The sequence below is a fragment of the Bos grunniens genome, chromosome 6 (assembly GCF_055505025.1).
Source record: "Bos grunniens cultivar Pamir isolate PY7600 chromosome 6, Bosgru_T2T1.0, whole genome shotgun sequence".
NCBI lineage: Eukaryota > Metazoa > Chordata > Mammalia > Artiodactyla > Bovidae > Bos > Bos grunniens.
This window is the reverse complement of record NC_141170.1, coordinates 16,431,638-16,452,997: the sequence shown is the minus strand read 5'-3', so window position 1 is coordinate 16,452,997 and position 21,360 is coordinate 16,431,638. Positions and strand designations below refer to the sequence as shown.

The 21,360-nt window shown below is 40.6% G+C and overlaps 1 protein-coding gene across 49 annotated transcripts in view; it reads right to left on the bottom strand.

Annotated features, from left to right (window-relative positions):
* MAPK10 (mitogen-activated protein kinase 10) overlaps positions 1–19,429 on the bottom strand; it is a 373,060-nt gene extending 353,631 nt beyond the window's left edge. For 12 of the 49 annotated variants that reach the window (XM_086404928.1, XM_086404949.1, XM_086404929.1 and 9 more), the window contains exons 1-3: positions 18,994–19,108; positions 18,645–18,732; positions 13,196–13,310 (exon numbers count right to left, since the gene is read on the bottom strand). The gene's annotated coding sequence lies outside the window, so the exon portion shown is untranslated. Of the gene's footprint in view, positions 1–13,195; positions 13,311–16,647; positions 16,751–18,644; positions 19,111–19,202 lie in introns of those variants that run through there. The other 37 variants (XR_015165198.1, XR_015165197.1, XR_015165199.1 and 34 more) reach the window with 17 other exon arrangements.
* Between the last annotated feature and the right edge of the window lie 1,931 nt (positions 19,430–21,360).

Here is a 21,360-nt window from a genome sequence, read left to right as displayed (position 1 = left end):
GGGACAGATGCATTTATTGTGCCTATATTATAAATGAGAAAACCAAGAAGCCAGGCATTAGGTTACATGGCCAAGATCACACAACTGGCAGATGGCTAAAGTAAGTGCACCTCCTACTGAAAGGTGGGGGAAGCTGAGGTGATAAATCTAAATTTCAGTCCATGGGGCCACAAATATTCAGACACAATTTAGTGACTGAACAGCAACAATATCAGATCGAGCATCACAATTTTCAAAAAGAAAACTCCTTCCTAGTATATCCATCTGAACAATTTCTGAGCCAGAACGATTAAGACAGATACTCAATGTTGGAATCATAAAAGAAGGAACTTATTAAATGCTAATTTATTCTGATTTGCCTTACTACTCAATCATCTTCCCACCTCTAATAGCAGCTATTTTCAGTAGTCATTTTCATTCTATCCTCTACAATTTGAATAGATTCACTATTGGCAAATAAGGATCAACTTCTCATAGGAAGCAAGACCATTACCTTCATGCATTTCCTGTCCCATAGAAGTTAAGAGGCAATCTAGAGAGAGATAGTGGATGAATACTCAAGCTACACAACTAGGACAAGAGGAGAACTGATAAGCATCGGTTGTAATGGATAACAACTGATTGGGTGCTGAGCAGGACCACAGTCGTCCTATAACTCTTGAACTATTTAAGCAAATTATAAAAATAAACCCCGGTTTGCTGAGCAGAGCAAAGGTTTCATTGTAGCCCACACAGCTCACTAAGCCTCAACAGTATGAACAAAGAGTCTGGTGTATGTTTCAAATGGATCTCAATGGATGTGAGCTCATATGGGAAGGTGCCTTTAGAAGTCCTGAGAGACATGATGCACAGCAAGGACAGAAACACATTGTTACAGATCTTGGGAACAGACTGAATAAGACACAAAAGTTCAGAAGGAGGATGGTTAACAAATTTTTTTATAGAAAGATTCTGTAGGAAGACAACACTGTGCCATGAGAAATAATACCAGTCAGGTGATTGGAACAAGTCGTCAGATCTCTTTATTCACTGCACAATTAAACACACCTGATGTGCTAGGCAAAAAGAAAGCCCAGTATGAATGAATATATATATATATAAAATAATTAAAAATTTTTTAAAGATTTGGGGCATTCTTCAGAATGTTATTCTCAGTAAAGAAAAGGTTGATGATCAATTGTGTGGTCACAAATTAACTCAGTAAACAAATAATGAATTAACAAAACATAAAACAAGAACCTGATTAAGAAAGAAGACATGTTGATGATAATACATTTGACCAAAACAAAACCCAGCAGTTACTGAGCACGTCATGTATTTCACATACAGCTTCCCTGGTGGCTCAGATGGTAAAGCATCTGCCCGCAATGCGGGAGACCCGGGTTCGATCCCTAGCTTGGGAAGATCTCCTGGAGAAGGAAATGGCAACCCACTCCAGTATTCTTGCCTGGAGAATCCCACGGACAGAGGAGCCTGGTAGGCTACAGTCCATGGGGTCACAAAGAGTCGGACACAACTGAGTGACTTCACTTCATTTCACTTCATCCTTATAATAACCATATGAGATCAGTAGCATTATTATTAATAGTACCATTTTACAGATAAGAAAACGGAAGCTTAAGAGATCATGTGATTTAACCAGGATCATTCACATGAGATAATAGAATTTGGGTTTAAAACCAGATAGGCTAACTTTGGAGTTTATATGCTTGAGCACCATGCTATACAGCTAAGTGTTAAATTAATGGAAGTAGCCACAATTAACAAGAGCACAGATGCAAGTACCAGACACATCAAATGCTGTACACCTCTACCCGCATAGAGAAAATTCAGGATAATGAGGCTCCTGATAGCAATAAGAAACCTGACCAGAATAGAGTGATGGAAATAAGGAGATACAATGAAATTCAAATGCTCTTAAAAGGATGTCTTCCCTAACCAGGAAAATAGTTTACAATAAGCAAGATTCATAATCAACAAAATAGAATGGACTTCAATGCCTGGCTTTGTCGTCTCAATTTGGAATTGACAGAGAATCAGTTTGCTGTGTAGGCATTTCATGGTAATGACTTTACTATTATTAACAATGACAATAGTTCCAGGCAATATTTCATATTTGCATAGCAAGCCTTCAACAGAGAAGCAAAAGCACCTGGCAAACATTCTCATTTTTATTATTGATGGCTTAGATTAGTGGAGCACTTTTCTATGAAGGAGTTCACTAATGCTTCCATGCACTCTTGTGACACAGATAGACAAGCAATCCATTTCTGTGTTTTTACATACAGAAAAGCCAAAGCCCAAGGACCTTTTTATAACTGCTTAGTAATACTGTGGCTGTGTCTACAATGACATCACAAGGAACCTGAAATTCCCCTTTCTTACTGATGGAAGCCCTTCTTACTCCAAATTATCTGAACGTGGGTACCTTCTCTATCTACTGGATCCTTCCCTACCCATTCTTACCACCTCTTCTTCAATTCTCATTCCTTCCTTCCCTGTAGCAGCTCAGCTCCATCCTCTCTCCTCCTCACACCACTCTCAGTCTTACTGCAAGATTCATTTTCTTCACTCTGTTCAGAAAACAGCGGTAGCTCTTCTTGGTCTATGGAAAACGGACCCAAATTCCTTCAGAGATCATTCATGACCTCCCTTAACCTAACCCCAAGCTTTTTCCCAGCCGTGTCTGACTTCAATCTCCTCTGTGCCTATATCACATAAGCCTAAACTTAAGAACCCCAAGCCCACTCTTCTCTTTACTCATTCTATTGCCTCTTCTAGAAGTAACCTTTCTAACTCCAACGCTGTCTGCTAAAATTACCTTCCCAGTTCCACTCTGATGCCATCTCCTCATGAATCCCTCTGACAACACCTTAGTTAAAAACAGCTGCTTCCTCCAACTCCACAATACCCATTTAACCTTTATTTTTTGCTCTCGCTGAATTCTATCTGGGGCTGCTGTGACTTATAAAGGTATATATCTATCTTAGAATGTTCTATCACTGAGATTCACAGAGTCAACAAGGTGTCGGGCCCTGTGAAAGCTAATAGGTGAAACAAGAGACATAGATCTCTGCCTTCACAGAGGTTACAATCTTACAGGATTTCTCATCTCGAATTTCTCCTTTGAAAGACCAAACACACTATAGTCTCTGTTTCTCCACGAATGATGCCATTCTAGGTCATAAAAGAGATGTTAATTCATTGCATACAACAGATGCTCTTTAGAAGTGGTTCTCCAGACTTCCATGGTGGTTCAGTGTTTAAGAATCTGCCTGCCAATGCAAGGGACACGGGTTCAATCCCCAGTCTGGGAAGACTGCATATGCTGTGTGGGCAATTGAGCCAGTGCATGGTAACTTCTGAGCGCACACTCTAGAGCCCTCGAGCCGCAACTACTGGGCCCACGTGCTACAACTACTGAAGCCCACACACCCTAGAGCTTGGGCTCTGCAACAAGAGAAGCCACCGCAATAAGAAGCCCCCACTCACAGCAACTAGAGAAAGCCTGCATGCAGCAACGAAGACCCAGCACAGCCGAATATGAGTAAATAAATTCTTTTTTTAAAAAGTAGCTCTCCAAGTATCATACATGTGCTCAGTCACGCCCAACTCTTTGTGGCCCCATGGATGCAGCCCACCAGGCTCCTCTGCACATGGGATTTTCCAGGCAAGAACACTGAAGTGGGTTCCCATTTCCTACTCCAGGAAAGTATCATATATAGATGTCCTGAAGGTCCTCAAGACTTTTTCAGAGGGGCCCCTGAGCTCAAAACTAACTCCAAATAATATTAAGACACAGTTTGCCATTTCACTCTCATTTTTCTCTCAGATTTGTAATACAATCCTCCAGAGACTGCATGGTGTGTGATATAACAGCAGACTGAAGCCATAGGTAGATAAGAGAATTCAGCTGTCTTCCATTAAGCCAGTCATTAAACAGATATACAAAAATGCAATACCAAGCTTGTCGCTAACTTATTTTTGGTTTGTGAAAGGCAGTTTTCATTCAAAGATACATTACTTTTATTTAACACATCTTAACAGTTTACTGTTACTTTTTAATCACCGAAGTATTTCAAACTGATATCTGAATTTCTGATACTGTAAATACCAATGGTGAGGGCAGGCTTCCCAGCTGGTGCAGCGGTAAAGAGTCCACCTGCCAACTCAGGAGCCACAGGAGATGTGGGTTCAATCTCTGGGTCGGGAAGATCCCTTGGGGAAAGAAATGGCAACCCACTCCAGTATTCTTGCCTGAGAAATCCCATGGACAGAGGAGCCTGGCTGGCTAGTCCATGGGGTCACAAAGAGTCAGACACGACTGAGTGACTGGGCACGCAGGCAAATACCAATGGATATAACGCACATGAACAAAACGTCTTCAGGTTTTTCAACAACTATGGAGTGTATAAAGGAATCCTGAGGCCACAAAGTCTGAGAATGGCTACCTTAGAGAGCAGGGACTCATGTGTTTCTGGGAAGCCCCAGTCAAGAAGGTCTGAGTAATTAGTTGAGTGATTTGTAATTGCACTGTTCCCCAAACTTGTCCTCCATTAAAACAACTATCCACCCTACGTGTAAGATAAATTTATTATTGACGCTGCAGCACCTAGCACAGAAGCAGCCAATAAATACTTGAGAGAGAAAGGAAAGAAGGAAGGCAGGAGGGAAGAGAGGACGGGATGGAGAGAGGAAGGGAAACAGGAAGGAAAAAAGGAAGGAGGGAGGGAAAAGAAGGAGACGTGTCTTCTTCATTCTTCAAAAATTCTACCACAGTAATCTGTCCACTGAAATTATTAACCTTCAAGTAAACGTGTCACATTGATATGATTTCAAGGTGATTAAGATGCCAGTAGTCTTATCCGATGTGTTGGTACATCCCAAATACAGCTTAGAAACCATGATTTTAAAGACAAAGTTTTAAAGAATCTTCTCATAAATAAATGAACAAACATTTACACACACTAATCCTTCAATATAAGAGGATAATTTTAAGATAAAGAAAGATACAAATTAGGAAAACAGATGCAGTCAATGTGGTTGTGTATGCATAAGTTATCTTCCTTATGGATAATAAAATCTCAATAATTAGAGGTGACTTGCTATAGTTAAAATACTTTATCCCTAGATTTAGAGTGAGAATGGGTAGAATTAAGCCAAAGATAATAAAAGGGGGCAGGTCAAAGCAAAACTGGGCATAGGCGAGTCTATCTTCAAGATCCTCTAAATCTCTATCTGGCCTATTCTTCCCCTTCAGCTGCCCATGACGCTGCTTGTCATCCCTATAAAGTCCCTTCACCGACCAAGGCCACCCTCACCAAGGTACTCCACTTGGCCTGGCCTTCAGGGCATTAATCTATGCTTTAATTCAATCTGTACAATTTAATCCATATAATTTTTATAGTCAAAAAGAAACATCATCTATCACAACTCCCTCATACACAATTGAAACTCAACTAGATTAAGACTTGACCCAACAGGTATTAATTCATGACAAAGCTGCAGTGAGACTCTAACATCAAGTTCTCTTCCTTTTCCAGAAATAATATAATGAAAAATTTTAAATAATCTGCTAAACCCCTTAAAAGCACTTTCTTTCAGACCACTCTTAATTCCCTCTCCATGTAACAACTTTTCCTACATATTCCATTTCCTTAGTCTCCTATGTTAATGCAGTAAGACATTTAACCAACCATGGATGTTATCTATATTCAAAATCCATGAAGTTAGTTTATCAGGTTAGTTCTCCAATCACTTTACCTCATAATATTGGGGGGCCTCACAGCATAGCTTGTGGGATCTTAGTTCTCCAACCAGTTCTCCAGACCCCAGCAGTGAAAACACCAAGTCCTAACCGCTGGACCACCAGGGAATTCTCATAAGATTTCTATTGTAATAGGAACAGTCTTCAACCAAAGGAGTAAGTGGGAATCTCACACATTATATCAGGGTCAGAAACATGAGAACTGAGAGCCAGAGGACATTCTGGCTCCTTAAATCAAGACACAAAGTCAGAGAGAAATATACATACATGGTGCACGCATGCTCAGTAGCTTCGGTCGTATATGACTCCTTGCAACCGTGTAGATTGCAGCCTTCCAGGCTCCTCTGTCCATGGGGTTCACCAGGCAAAAACACTGGAGTGGGTTGCCATGCCCTCCTCTAGGGGACCTTCCCAATCCAGGGATCAACACAGCATCTTGCATTGCAGCCAGATTCTTTACCACTGAGCCACCTGGGAAGAGAAGCTCTCTCTCTCTATATATATATACATATATATATATATGGATATGGAAAGATATATAAATAGAAAAAAAGAAAGAAAAAGAAACAGAGGAAGGAGAAAGAAAATAACAAGGAGAAAAAACATAGCCCAAGGGACTTTGTAGAAAAATAACTAGACTACCAAAAAATGCATCAAAAATTGTACCTCTGGATACAATTTGGAAATTGTACAATCTGGAAAGCAGCCTAACAGCCTTCTTTGTTTTATCAGCCAGCCAACATATATTCATGCAGTACTAACAAGTATCAGGCACTGTGCTAGGCATAGACAAGTCAAAGATAATTAGATCTGGCTCAAATTACTCACAGGCTAAGGTGGAGAGATAGACATTAAACAGTTAATAAAACACTATAGTAATGCAGTGAGAAGCTCCAATACTTTGGCCACCTGATGGGAAGAGCCAACTCATTGGAAAAGACCCTGATGCTGGGGAAGACTGAAGGCAGGAGGATGAGATGGTTAGATGGCATCACCAACTCAATGGACATGAGTTTGAGCAAACTCTGGGAGACAGTGAAGGACAGGGAAGCCTGGCATGATGCTGTTCGTGGGGTCACAAACAGGTGCATGTGACTGAGCAACTGAACAATAAAATGCGGTGAGATAGACATGCATAGGCTGAGGTGAGAACACCTCAGCCTTATGGAAGGATTCAGGAAGGGTTTCTGGAAGGAGATAACATCTGATGAAGTCTAATGTAAGTCTAAGCAGCGCCTCTTGAACACAAAATCACCTGAGAATCTTGTGGGAAAAATTCTGAATCAGTAGATGTAGGAGAGGCTTGAGATGCTGCAATTCTAATCAAGCCCCAGACAGCGTTTGAGCTGTTGGTCCTCGGATCATTCTTTGAATTGCAAAGGTCTTAAAAAATGGCCAATGACTAAGTAAAGGGTGGAGAGGGTGAATACAGGCGGAAGAGACAATATGAAGTAAATTACAGAAGAAACACTTGAGTGTGTGATGAAACTGAAGCACATTGGGGTCCCCAGGTAATTGGAGAGATATTCATTGCTAAATTGGAGGTAGATGGGAGTATGGTATATTTTAAGTAGAGGGGAATTTATTACATAGGCAATGGAGCATATCTAAGTAAGCTGGGCGGTTACACAGTAAAAACTGCACATCGAATCTGGAGGTTTCATTGGTAGAATCATGAGCAAGAAGATAATATGCTAGCCTACTTTAAATAAAACTGCTCACAGTGATGACGAGGGCCTAATTTGTGCTGTTAGCAATAGATTTATTTCAAAGGGAACTGATGTGAGACATGTTTAGAAGATAAAGTAGGTCAATTTATTTTAACTTATTAAATTTTTAAAAAATTTAAAAAGTTGCTATTTCTTTGCATTCTCTGTCATCCAAGTGTCTCTTCTTAATCTGACAGTAACATGTGATCTCGACCAAGACACTTCTTTTCACACTAGGTTTCACATTTTAAAACAGTAAAGAGTTGACCCAAGTAAACACTGTGGTCTCTTTAAACCCTAAACTTTATAATCCTATGAATTAAATTCATCTCTCATTGAATAGTGCAACCATAAAATATATTCTTAAAGCCTACCACAAGACCTAGAATATATTTAAATATACATTGTATTACTAACTTTGAAGCTACCTAGCCACCAGGTCTGAAAATTTGAGACTTTAAAATCCTCCCTCTTCTTCACCCATGACATTCATTACTGGGTCCAATTAATTTGCACTGTGTCCTACTGATGATTCTTTTGTTTATGCCCTTATTATTTTTTAGCTGAGCTCCCGCAATAGTAGCTGATAAGTCCCCTGGCTCTAATCTAAACCCCTTTCAAACATGATTCAAGAAACTGCTTGGTAGCACAGTGGTAAAGAATCCGCCTGCCATGCAGAAGACATGGGTTCAATCCCTGATCCAGGAAAACCCCACATGCATGGAGGAGCTAAGCCCATGTACCACAACTGCCGAGCCCTCACCCTCCAGCCCACAAGCCTTAACTACTGGGCCCACCACTGAAGCCCGAGCACTTAGAGCCTGTTCTGCACAACAAGAAAAGACAACTCCAGTGAGAAGCCCACGTAAGAGTAGCCCCCACTCACCACAACGGGAGAAAATGAAGCAACTTGCGGCAATGAAGATCCAGAACAACCAAAAATAAATAAATTTAAAAAAAAGAAACTGAAGAACTCTGGAGTCAGAAAGACCTAGGCTTAAATGCTAAATCCTCTGCTTCTTAGTTATGTGATTGCTAGCAAGTTATTTAACCTCTCTAAACCTGAGTTTCCTTATCTATAAATCATAGGGATGACATGAGGATTAAATGTTTGTAAAGTGCTTAGCACAGTGCTTATTACACAGCAAGAACTCCATAAGTGCTAGTTGTCATTCTGAAAGACTAGTCGCATAAAGACTTTAGCAGGCACTTCACAACAGAAGATCAAATGGCCAATAAAAATTAAAAAAATTCTTCTTCCTTAGTAGTCAGCAAATGCAAACTACTACTTCCATGAGTACAATTATGCATCCACCTGATCAGCAAATTTTGAGAACTTAAAAATAAAGAGTTGGTGAGGATATAGAGCTTCTTATATACTGCTGATAGGAACATAAATTCATGCAATTGATTGAGGAAAATATTTGGCATTATTTAGAAAAACTTGGAGAAGGCAATGGCAACCCACTCCAGTACTCTTGCCTGGAAAATCCCATGGACAGAGGAGCCTGGTAGGCTGCAGTCCATGGGGTCGCTAAGAGTCAGACACGACTGAGCGACTTCACTTTCACTTTTCACTTTCATGCATTGGAGAAGGAAATGGCAACCCACTCCAGTGTTCTTGCCTGGAGAATCCCAGGGACAGCAGAGCCTGGTGGGCTGCCATCTATGGGGTCGCACAGAGTTGGACACGACTGAAGCGACTTAGCAGCAGCAGCGGCAGCAGAAAAACTTAATGTGCACATACCCCAAAACTCAAGAGTTCCTTTCCTTGATATGTATCCTACAGAAGTTCTTACGCATGTACTCTAGAATCTATGAGCAACAATATGTGCATAAAAAGTAGCATATGTATACTTAATGTTATCATATATAAATATATGTATTTATTAAAATTTACTTAGTACATTTATATAGAAATAACTCAGGTTAATAATTAGGGTTGATTTCCTTTTGGATTGACAGAAGGAAATCAACCCTGAACGTTCACTGAAGGACTGATACTGAAGCTGAATCTCCAATATTTTGGCCACCTGATGCAAAGAGCTGACTCATTGGGAAAGACCCTGTTGCTGGGAAAGTTTGAAGGCAAAAGGAGAAGAAAATGACAGAGGATGAGATGGTTAGATAGCATCATGGACACAATGGACATGAATCTGAGCAAACTCCAGGAGATAGTGAAGGACAGGGAAGCATGGCATGCTGCAGTTCATAGGGTTGCAAATAGTTGGACATGACTTAATGACTGAACAACAACAACATACATACACAGACACACATACGTAATGTAGAAACGATCCAAATGTCTATCAGTGGTGAAGTGGATAAGTAAATTTTGAGGTATTCATAGAGTAAAATACCACATAAGTTACTTGAATAAACCACATACATTAACATGAGCCTTGCAGTGTTTCACAGGCTTCCCTGATAGCTCAGTTGGTAAAGAATCCACCTGTAATGCAGGAGACCCCAGTTCAATTCCTGGGTTGGGAAGATCTGCTGGAGAAGGGATAGGCTACCCACTCCAGTATTCTTGGGCTTCCCTGGTGGCTCAGCTAGTAAAGAATCCACCTGCAATGTGGGAGACCTAGGTTTGATCCCTGGGTTGGGGAGATCCCCTGGAGAAGTGAAAGGCTACCCACTCCAGTATTCTGGCCTGGAGAATTCCATGGTCCATTGGGTCACAAGAGTAGGACACAGGTATACATGTGTTCCCCATCCTGAACCCTCCTCCCTCCTCCCTCCCCATACCATCCCTCTGGGTCGTCCCAGTGCACTAGCCCCAAGCATCCAGTATCGTGTATCAAACCTGGACTGGCAACTCGTTTCTTACATGATATTTTACATGTTTATACCTGTGGCGGATTCATTTTGATATTTGGCAAAACTAATACAATTATGTAAAGTTTAAAAATAAAATAAAATTAAAAAAAAAAAAAAGAGTAGGACACGACTGAGCAACTTTCACTTTCACTAGAGGGTTTCACAAAATCAAGTGATTAAGAATACATATATACTACCATGGCTTCCCTGGTGGCTCAGACAGTAAAGAATCTGCCTGCAATGCAGGAGACCCAGGTTCAATCCCTGGGTCAGGAAGATACCCTTGAGAAGGGAATGGCAACCCATTCCAGCATTCTTGCCCAAAGAATTCCATGGAAAGAGGAACCTGATGGGCTATAGTCCATGGGGTCGCAAAGGGTCAGACATGACTGAGCAACTGTCACTTTCTTTCACCACGATTACAAGATTGAAAACCTACAAAGAAAGGCAAGGGAAGAAGTGACAAGAGGCAGAGTAGTGGTTACCTCTAGTGGGGAAGGGAAAGCATGTGGTCTTAGAGGAGCACAGAGGGCTTACTGGGAGTCTACTTGGTGGTCATACAAGGTTTGCTCTGTAATTATTCTTTAACTGAATTTGTTTTATGTACTTTTCTGCTGCTGCTAAGTCGCTTCAGTTGTGTACGACTCTGTGCGACCCCATAGACAGCAGCCCACCAGGCTCCCCTGTCCCTTGGATTCTCCAGGCAAGAACACTGGAGTGGCTTGCCATTTCCTTCTCCAATGCATGACAGTGAAAAGTGAAAGTGAAGTCGCTCAGTCGTGTCCGACCCTCAGCAACCCCATGGACTGCAGCCTTCCAGGCTCCTCCGTCCATGGGATCTAGAGTACATGGTATTTTCTAAAAAATAAGTTTCATAGCATCATTCTACTTAAAATCTTTCAGAGGTTCTTTATTGTGGAATAAAATACAAACTCCTTAGCTTTGTCTTAAAAACTCTCCCATGTTATATCCCCTGTACCTTTCTTCAGCTTTATCTTTCCCACCCCCATTTATGCCCCAGCGCAGTAAATGACATCTCGCTCCCCCATCAATCATGCTCCCTCAAGTCTCTAGGCCCTTGAAAAACGTTCTCACTGTTCCCCTTCTTCTAGCTAACCTCTTATTGTCCTTAACATTCAGCTAAAATCTCGCTCCCTCTGGGAAGCCTTCCCTTCCAGGCCCCCATCCCATCTGTCTTAGACTCTCCTCGGCGGCACTTCCTTCAGCACTAGATGGCTACCCATTTAACAGCAGTGGATAAGTACCCCACTCTTTAGAAATCGCTCCCTGTTTTAATGACATACTTTATCGTAAGTGTCACATACTTTAAACACGGCTCCTTTAAAGCAGGTGCTGTCTTCTTCATCTGTCCCAAGTGCAAAGGATGATATCTACACCACAGATTCTCAGTAAATGTTTGCTTAATGAATACATGTTTAAGAGGGGGCAATATATATTTTTGACATCACTGGGAGTGACCCATAACTCAAAAGATTAAGTTCAGCCATAAAAAAAAATCACCCTTGTTTGAAATCAAAATGGTTGATTACTGGCAATTACGTATTTTCTCAGTCATAACAATCATTTAACACATATTGATTAAGTACAGCATAGTGATGACTATTATATCTGCTTCCTCAATGTAATCATAATCAGACTGTAATAAGAATCATGATGTGAAATAAGTACAAGGTTAATTTCATCAGTCCTCCACAGTTATGGGTTATGCATTGATTCATAGCACAGCCTATATACCCAGAGTTATATAAGCCAATAAACAAATGAAAGAGAGATATCGATCACTCGTTCAAAACAGCTTCTTTTGGAGTCTTACAAGCATCACTGTCATAATCTATTTCTCAGAGATGTTGTTTGACAGATTATACCTGGTTCATCTCCACTGGAGTCTATTGATTATTGACATTGGCAACTATGAAGCATCAAGTATTAAAAAATATATTTTGCCTATGTGAGCTGATATTTTTATAAAATAATAAGATTTTAAAATGATTCCAAATAACAAAGCAGCTGGATCTATTTTTAATACTGTCTTTATTAAGCAAAGAATTTGTAGGCTAAAATGTCCACAAATCGAGTTTTATAAAACTATGATGTGGTTTCTCTTCCCTTATGTCTAAAGATCTAAATGTTATGTTAATATATATCACATATATCTTATATACACATATATATGTACACGCATGCTGTGTGTGGGCTAAGTCACTTCAGTCGTGTCTGACTCTTTGCAACCCTATATGGACTGTAGCCCACCAGGCTCCTCTGTCCATGGGATTCTCCAGGCAAGAATACTGGAGTGGGTTGCTATGGCCTCCTCCAGGGGATCATCCCGACCCAGAGATCGAACCAGCGTCTCCTGTGTCTTCAGCATCTCTCGTGTCTCCTGCATTAGCAGGTGGGTTCTTTACCACTAACACCACCTGGGAAGCCCCATATACGAGCATATATGTTCCTGAAAGGAATTAAGTGTTAGAATTTAGATCAGAACCAGTATTCTCCTAGAGAAGATGAAGCAGTAAAATGTAGAATTATGTTGCAGATAATAAATGCCACTGAAAAATACTGTTATGTAAATACCCAACTGTTACGCAGCCCCAGGAAATTGCTCACTGCGATCATCTCACTTAGACTAGTACCATCCAGGGCGGAAGCATTATGGTGCTGGATGACGCACTTATGCCCCTAAAGGCCTCAAGCTCCTTCACGTGGTATTAATAGCACCACACCATCAGTTAAACACTGATTTTCACCTCTTTAGTTGACATGATTTGGGAGCAGTATTTCTTCAGATCCACACACTAAATCATATGCAATATTTAAACTGGTTATGTAGATCACATGTTTCCTGCTAAGGAATGTGTTTAAGTTTGCAACTCACCACTGCTTGTATAGTTTCTCATCTACAGGAAATGGGTCTAATTCAACAGCTTCTTGCCTGAGTCGCCATAACAGAGATCTGAGATGGTGTTGCCGTTGGTGTTTCTCACGCTAGCCTAAAATCAAAGCAAAAACACAATCAAGTTTGATTTTACCATTTCAGTGGGGATTTCACCTGCATTTAGAAAAGTCAAAAGACTAACAAAGACGTTGGGGGATGGGTAGTGAGCACACAAGGGAAAGGAGTAAAATCTCAAGGTAGTTCGCTCTGTTCAAATTCATCAAACACTAGAACTTTGGTGTGGCCATCACCAGAGTAGCTGGATATTTTAACATCTGAACATAAGCCCAATTAGTAATTGTTACCTTGGATGACATGGATTTGAGTTTGTGATAGGAGGCACCCTATTCGGCTTCAACCATGAGCTCCCTGTTACATGTTTGCACAGTCTGCTCCTCATACAAGAACAATGGGTTCACATGGAAAAATGAATTACAGAGTCATCGATAAAGGAGAAGTTGAAAAAGTTTTGAACTATGTGAAATAAAATGAAACTAAACTGAATTTGAGCAACCATACTCGAACAAAAATTATTTAATAAAGAAGGCAAAAAATAAATTAAAATGTTAAAAACTGAAGTTGGTGTAAAGCTAGAAAGAGACCTGTATGTATATTTTTCCATTATCTGATCCAGTTACAAAAGTAGGTTTGTAACTTCAGTCTGTTACTGTTACTTTTTGACATTATAATGGAAAAAAAATCTCCAGGACTGTGCCAGTTTTCTATGTTCTAGGGCTTCCCTGGTGGCTCAGTGGTAAGGAACCCACCTGCCAATGTAGGAGATGCAGGTTAAGTCCCTGGATCGGGAAGAACCCCTGGAGGAAGAAATGGCAATGCATTCCAGCATTCCAGTATTCTTGCCTAGAAAATCCCATGGACTGGAGGCTGGCAGACTCCAGTCCATGGGGTTGCAAAAAGTCAGACATGACTGAGCACACACACAGCTGTTCCAAGCAAGAGTTCCCTTCCAGGCCAAGTACTTACAACTGTGGTTGGACTTCTCCCCCACCACATCTTCCTGCCCTCCCCATCCCAACGTGGCCTACCACCATTTCAGAAGGGGTGAATTTCTTTCTACTGTGAATCCCTATTGCATTTGTTGAATAGGGACATTTGATCATATACCACGTTTGTTATTTAACCTCATCTCCCTAAATGACTATAAGCTCCCTAATGGCAAAAGCTGTGCTGTATGTGTGTGTGTTAGTTGCTCAGTCATGTCTGACTCTTTGAGAGTCCATGAACTCCCCTGTCCATGGGATCTCCCAAGGGAAAATATTGGAGTGGGTAACCATTCCCTTCTCCAAGGGATCTGCCTGACCCAGGGATCAAACCCAGGTCTCCTGCATGGCAGGCAGATGCTTTACCATCTGAGCCACCAGGGAAGCCCAGAAGCTGTGTTACAGTTTCCCAAACTCTATCACCCACAGTACTTAGATAACTCTGTGCATGGGATACCTTCATTCATGGAATATTGATTGTGCCCCTACTATGCACCAGGCAGACACAGTCAGTGCCTGACAGAGATTATAATTGAGTAGTGAATACATGAAGCCCAGGAAGAGGCAATTACTGTGCTGCAGGATAAGTGCTATGACAGAGGAAGCACAGACGCTGAATGAACATTGCCCAATAACAGACACACCAGCCTGACTTCTCTATCTGGGCTTTCAGATCCTATTTCCAATGTATGAGAAGAGGATGATTACTTTAAGAAACTCGTTTTCACGAAGTACATGGAGCACCCAGGCAGGTTAACATCCAAAACCCAGGAGGCGGTTTTACATCCATGAAGACAAGTCAGTACTGGGTTATGTGTGTGTTTTCCTGCTTACACACACACACACACACACACACACACACACGTAGCAGAAGTCTTGTTTGTTATTCTGCAGGCCACTCTGCAAATGCCTAATTGCCCTGGAGGAGAATTTCATTTTATACCTGTGTGCCATGCGAGGTTTTAGAGCAGCTATGGGTTAGGAATGCTTCTAAGGAAACTTTAGTTCTTTCTTTCTCCACTGAAAATTTAATTTCCATTCCAGGAGCATTAGTTCTACAAGCCTATGAGTTTCACATCTCACAGTCACCAGGGACAAGACCAGTAAGAAAGGCTTGTTATAAATCTAAAATGTCAATTCAACTAGAAAATCCTTTATCAAAAATAATTAGAAACTCGCAGTCCACTTTTTAAACTAAAAAAATGTTTCTCTCAATTTAAGAATTTTCAAAGATCACCTGAAGTCTCCATTTAGAGTTTCTACCAAGATTCACAATTAAGAAATGGAGTTCTTTTTCATTCAATAGTGGGGGGAAACAGAACCTGAAACATACAGGCTTTCCACTTTTTCCTCTTTGCCTTGATTCTCTTATAAGGATAAAATGTACTCAAACTAAGATATCTTTAGTCAAAACCCTTACAAGTCTGCTATGAAAATATGTACAGATAGGTACATTTCTGAAAATCCAGGCTCCAGATCCAAATTAAATTTTCAATCAATTTGCAGCATGATCTTGTATCTGAATCAGCAGCAGTGTCTCATTTCAGACTTATGCAATGCAATAAATATCTCTCATATGCTAAAGAAGCAAATGGATTCTGTTCTTTATCAATAAGCATCTCCTCCTTTAGTCTATGTGCCCAACTTTTCCCACAAGTCCTTAGTCCTCGGAAGAAGCTGTAAGAGATGCAAGTATGGTAGGAAGGAAGCCCTCAGCCTATAGCAAATAAGGCACGATACTGCTTTTGTGTCATCCTTGGACACTTTGTGCCTCTTTTTTGCATAAGTGTTGCAATGTCCAACCAAAAACATAAAGGAGACTACAAGACAAAACAGGGGCAATGGAGAAAGAATTTAAAATGTCAATTTATCACTTCTTATTCTAAGTGAAGCAAGTCTCTCTTGCTTTGAGTTCATTATTCTCACTAGCAACTAAACAATCATTTTATTTGAGCACACCAATCCCATGTAAAGTCTTATGGCTACAAATAGGACCTGCAGCCAGAACTAGATCAGGAAGGGAGAGCATCTGCCCTCGTGCTTAACAAGAGAAACCCAATTTGCCTTCTTTCCCTTATCATCTGTATTCAAAGACTGTTACACTAAGATTCACTTACATAAAGTCACACACACACACAAAAACAAACAAACAAAAAGCCCTCCCTTTAAATATGGGAGGCTTTATCACATTTCTTAAAAATCAGGCAGATTCCTTTTGCTTATGATATTCCTATAGGATATACTAACAAGGGAAATCCTATGAATTTTCCTGTAATTTTAAAATATACACATATTTTAGGGCATCCACCATCCATTCTCAGTTCATTTCAGCCGTGAAAAATATTGACCACACACTATGAAACCATTAAACACTAATAGCTGCAGACATACCAGACAATGACAGCAAAAACACACTTGGCCCCTCTGGGATCTGTTCGTGAACATCGCCTTCTAGCCTGGCAAACACGCTCCTCCCCACAGCAGATGCTGCTCTGGGGCAGACAAGCAGGAAGCTGGAGGCAGCACCTGGTCTTTCCCACTGGTCGTATCATTTCTTACTGTCTCATCATCAAGAGTCTTTTCACCCACACTGTGAAGATTTTATAACACCAGGAGACTGTCGGATTAAAGACACCTTGCAACAACGAGAGGGAGTGATGCGCAAATGAGGAAGCAAGAAGACTCTTTTAATATCTAAGGTCATACCACCTTTGTCATTGGATTTTCCAGTTCCGTTGTCAGGGCGAGAAAACCCAGTGTGTTTTGTGTGATCAAATAAGCTAACTTAGTACTTTGTGTCAATTCTAAGAATGAGATCAAGGTAGTGGAAGGAATACATACCCAGAGATGGCAAAACTACTACATCCAAAGTGTCTGACCCCTATAATCCGATGGCTCCAAAGTGGAGTCGGAAGCTGGCAACCTCATCCATAAGCGTGAGCATCCCTGTCTAGATGTACAACAGAAACACTCACCTAAGGCAGAAAATTTACAGAAGCCTCTCTCAGAGTCATGGGCCTTCCTGCAACCATTTTAACACATGCATCAGCGTTCTGAGACCTTCCGGGGTCTGACAACTGGCAGACGAGGGGCAGAGGAAGAAATCAGACCTCGGACTGCCAAATGCCTGGTGCACTTAGACCCAATTTCCTTCCGTCTAAACTGTGGCCTGTCCCATAGGACTTAGCCTGCCTCTGTCGGGTCTGTTCATAAAAGTTACTGTCAACACATCAAGAAAGGGAGGGCGGCTGTGCAGACACTGTGGAGCTCTGCAGCAAAGACAGCCCATGTAAACAACCTTGTGACTGCCTCAGCGCCAGCTGCCACGGGATAAGCTGTTCTTCTGCTGTGGTTAAATTGCAGTACCCTAGGAATGTATGCATTTAAGGGGGTAAAAGCAGAGACTTGGTCTCTAGATTTAAATGGGGGGGGGGGGGAGGGAGAAATAGGCCCATAATTTTCTTGAAATGGCTCTAGTCTTGATTTACTTGAAGATCTTCCAATAAATCACATTTATTTTGCTGCAGGCACAAAGACATCAATTCCGCTAAATATATTGCCCTGGTCCTCTCTGATGATAGACCTTTTTCTCCCAAATGGGCTCTGACATTTCTAGGGGACACGGTATCCCAGTACAGAGCACCTGGGAACCATGCCATAAAGAAAAAAATGCTGCCTGCTGTGGACTAGCTCACTTTCTTAAAGGGACCCTTTACCTGTACGACTGCAGTGCCAATGTTTCCTCTTACCTTTAACCTGACCACCCCCCACCCCTACTTCCCATTCTATGTTCCTCTCTCCAGCTCAGATTTAGCCTTGGGTCTCTCTGCAAGAGTAATGCTGTTAGTTTTGCAACTACAATATAAAAAAAAAAAAAATACCGTTCCCTAACTAAAATATGTAAATATGTCCCCAAATATCTCTCTAAGCACAACATCTCATGAAGTAAACATAAATGCATAACTTAAAGATGTGATTTTAATGTTTTACGGAGCCCACAGCATTTCTTAAATATGGGACTAAGGCAAGCACTTCTAACAAGCACAGCTGTTTCGCTCTCTCTCTAATTTTCTCTTCCTTTTTGCAGATCTGCAATGGTCTAAAAAACCCCTGGTCACAATAAAAATGCTCCCTCCCACCCTCTGCCAACCCTCACTCCAAACAGAAAGGTTTCAACACGCCCAAGTCCTGGGAGAGATGCTCTGCACAGAAGGAAAAGCTGGTGGCTTCTTGCCTCAGAGGTAGTTCACTTCATTAATCTCCTATCCACCCCATCTCTGCCCCCCTCTCCCACGCTCACTCTCCCGCCCCACCAGGAGCAATCAATAGACATAACACCACCCTCCAAAAAACCGGTTAGAACCCAGAATGAGCAAAGAGCCACCTACCATTCCGTGCTTGAGAACTACGATCCTGATCCAGCAGTGTTTGCCCCAGAAATCCTCCCTACTTGTCTCTCATTAACCACATTCCGAACTGTAATAAGGAATAGATTGTTTGGAGGTGGGGAAATTGTTTAAAATTAATGATGGACAGGTGATTGCCAAGAAAACCCAAGCGTAAAGTCATTCAAGCCCCTAGGAATTGAGGGGTGAGGAGAAAAATGGAATACCGTAAAAACGAAAAAGGAAAGAAAAATGCTAAGTACAGAACAAGCACCAACCACCCCCATAAAAATAAAAAGAGAAGGGGAGGTTTAAAAAAAAGAAGAAGACGAAGAGTGGCTTGCTGAATCACCCTCTTTCACTGCCTGGAAACCATTGTGCAGCGCGATGCTGCCTGTACCATTGTGGAACCGACCAGAGGAGACGGACAGAGGGCTTGGGGAATGGGGTTGCTATGGCAACCAAAAGGAGCACACGTGACGTCAAACCCCAGAGAGGTCTAGGGAGGGGGGAGAGGGGGGAAAGGAGAAGAGGAAAAAGTCTCTGTGCGTCTGCAGCTACCGTGTTTTCCGATTAAATGAGGACCTGGCGAAATGGAAAGGAGCAGGGTTCGTCGGCGGCCGCTATCAGCACCTAGGACATCAGGCAGCCAGTCTGCGCAACGGAAACAGCTCTCTCCACGCAGCCCTGGCCCAGCACTCGGCAGCGCTCAGAAAACAAATGCTTGCAGACCCAAACACCATTGGAAATGTACTCAATCTATGCTTTTCAACTCGCCCAGCTTTTTGCAAACAGCACAAAGGCATGTCGTGCCTCTAAGTGTCAAAGCAAACAAGGATGGTAATAACCTCGGAGGCCAAGTGAGCGTCTGGGTGCCACCTGGACCCCAGAGGTCATTTGAAATGTCATAATCCCTCTTGTCTGTTTCCTTATCTTTCAGAGAAATCCTACATAAATACCAACTAAACCAAAGTCAGCCAACTAATTCTGAGATTGCAGCTTGAATTTAGAAAGAAAATACTGCTAATTTGAGTTACCAAATCTAGATTCTTTTTTTTTTAATTGGGTAATTCTTTAGAAAATGGATACAAATTGCATTATTACTATTTGGAGCAGATATCTCAATTTTATTTAAGTAATTTGCCCTATCTGCGACTGTCAGAGTATATTTTTGTCTCCATATATTAATAGTTTGTTAAATGTTAAATATAGGTGCTTAAATATAGATGTCATAGATTATTAAATCTAGAGTATTAATCTATAAATATATGGTTTCTAGAGTGAGAGTTCAGAATAATGGAATATTCCCACAATTTTTTTTAATTATCATTTTTTTTTACCTGTTTAAAAATATTTTTTACTTAAGTAAATTTTTCAATACACATTTGGCCTAACCAGGCTCAACCCTTGGGCATCTCAGGTTACATAATTGAATCAAATTCCTTTTTTGCTTAAGTAACTTTGAGGTGAGTTTCTGTGTATTGCAACGAAGTAAGACTGAGTTTTATACCACTTGACACTGTTTTAGAACTAGCATACATACATGAATAAGGAGCTTCTTCCATATGTTAACAGAAAAGATACAACTTGCAACAGATACAAACCAAGCAATGACTGATCCACTGAAACACATCATAAAACCATATGGGACCATATCAGGTTTCCTTATTTTAGGAGGGAATCCAGGGGGAAAAAAAGTCTTGTGTGTTTTATTTTTCATCTATTGGACAAGTTTTTGGATATTGCTTTTTTCTAATTTCAAGTTCAACAAGAAGCAGTTGATTATTAATTTTTAGTCTTGGCAATGAACCTACCTTACAAGACAACTTTGTCTCAAGAAAAATATGTATTAACTAGCCAAACGACTTTATAGCAAAATATAATTGGCATTGAAACTTTTAATTTACTTTATTCTAAGTTTTGATATCAAAGTTTTGATATTAACTCTTAATAACTGGATATCAATGAGGAAAAAATGAACTTCAACTCCTACCACACACTGCAAACACAAAAACTTAATTCAAGGTAAATTTACACTGAAACATGAAAGCCAAACTATATAAAGATATTAGAATAAAATGTATCTTTCAGAAGAAAAAATAGCTTTCTGTTCTCAGAGCAGGCAAAGATTTCTTAGGACACAGAAATTACTCACCAGAATAGGAGAAAAAAAAAAAAAAGACTTGATCAAAATCAAAAGCTTCCAAAATAACCATTAAGAAAATGAATAGACAGCCTCAGGCTAGAAGAAAATATTCTTGATAAACATGTCTGAAAATACTCTTGATATTCACAATTTCTAGATTTTTAAAAAAATATCCCACAACTCAATGATAAAAACAATTTTGTTTAATGGGCAAAAGTCTTAAGCAGGCATTTGACAAAGAAAGATATATATGTATGGTCAATAAGTACACTATAAAGTATTCAACAGAACTGGTCATCAGAGAAATGCAAATTAAAATTGCATAAAGGCCATTTCACACTCACACAAAAAAAAATTGGCTAAAATTGGAAAGACTAACAACACTAAGTCCTGAGTAGGGTATGGAGAAATCAGAACTCTCCTACATTACTTGTGGGAATAGTAAATGGTAAAACTACTTTGGGAAATGGTTTGGTGGTTTTTAAAGATAAGCATATACCTACAGTATGACTCAACAATTCTATTCATAGTCACCTAAGAGAATAGAAATATTTGTCTATCAAAAAAAGTTAT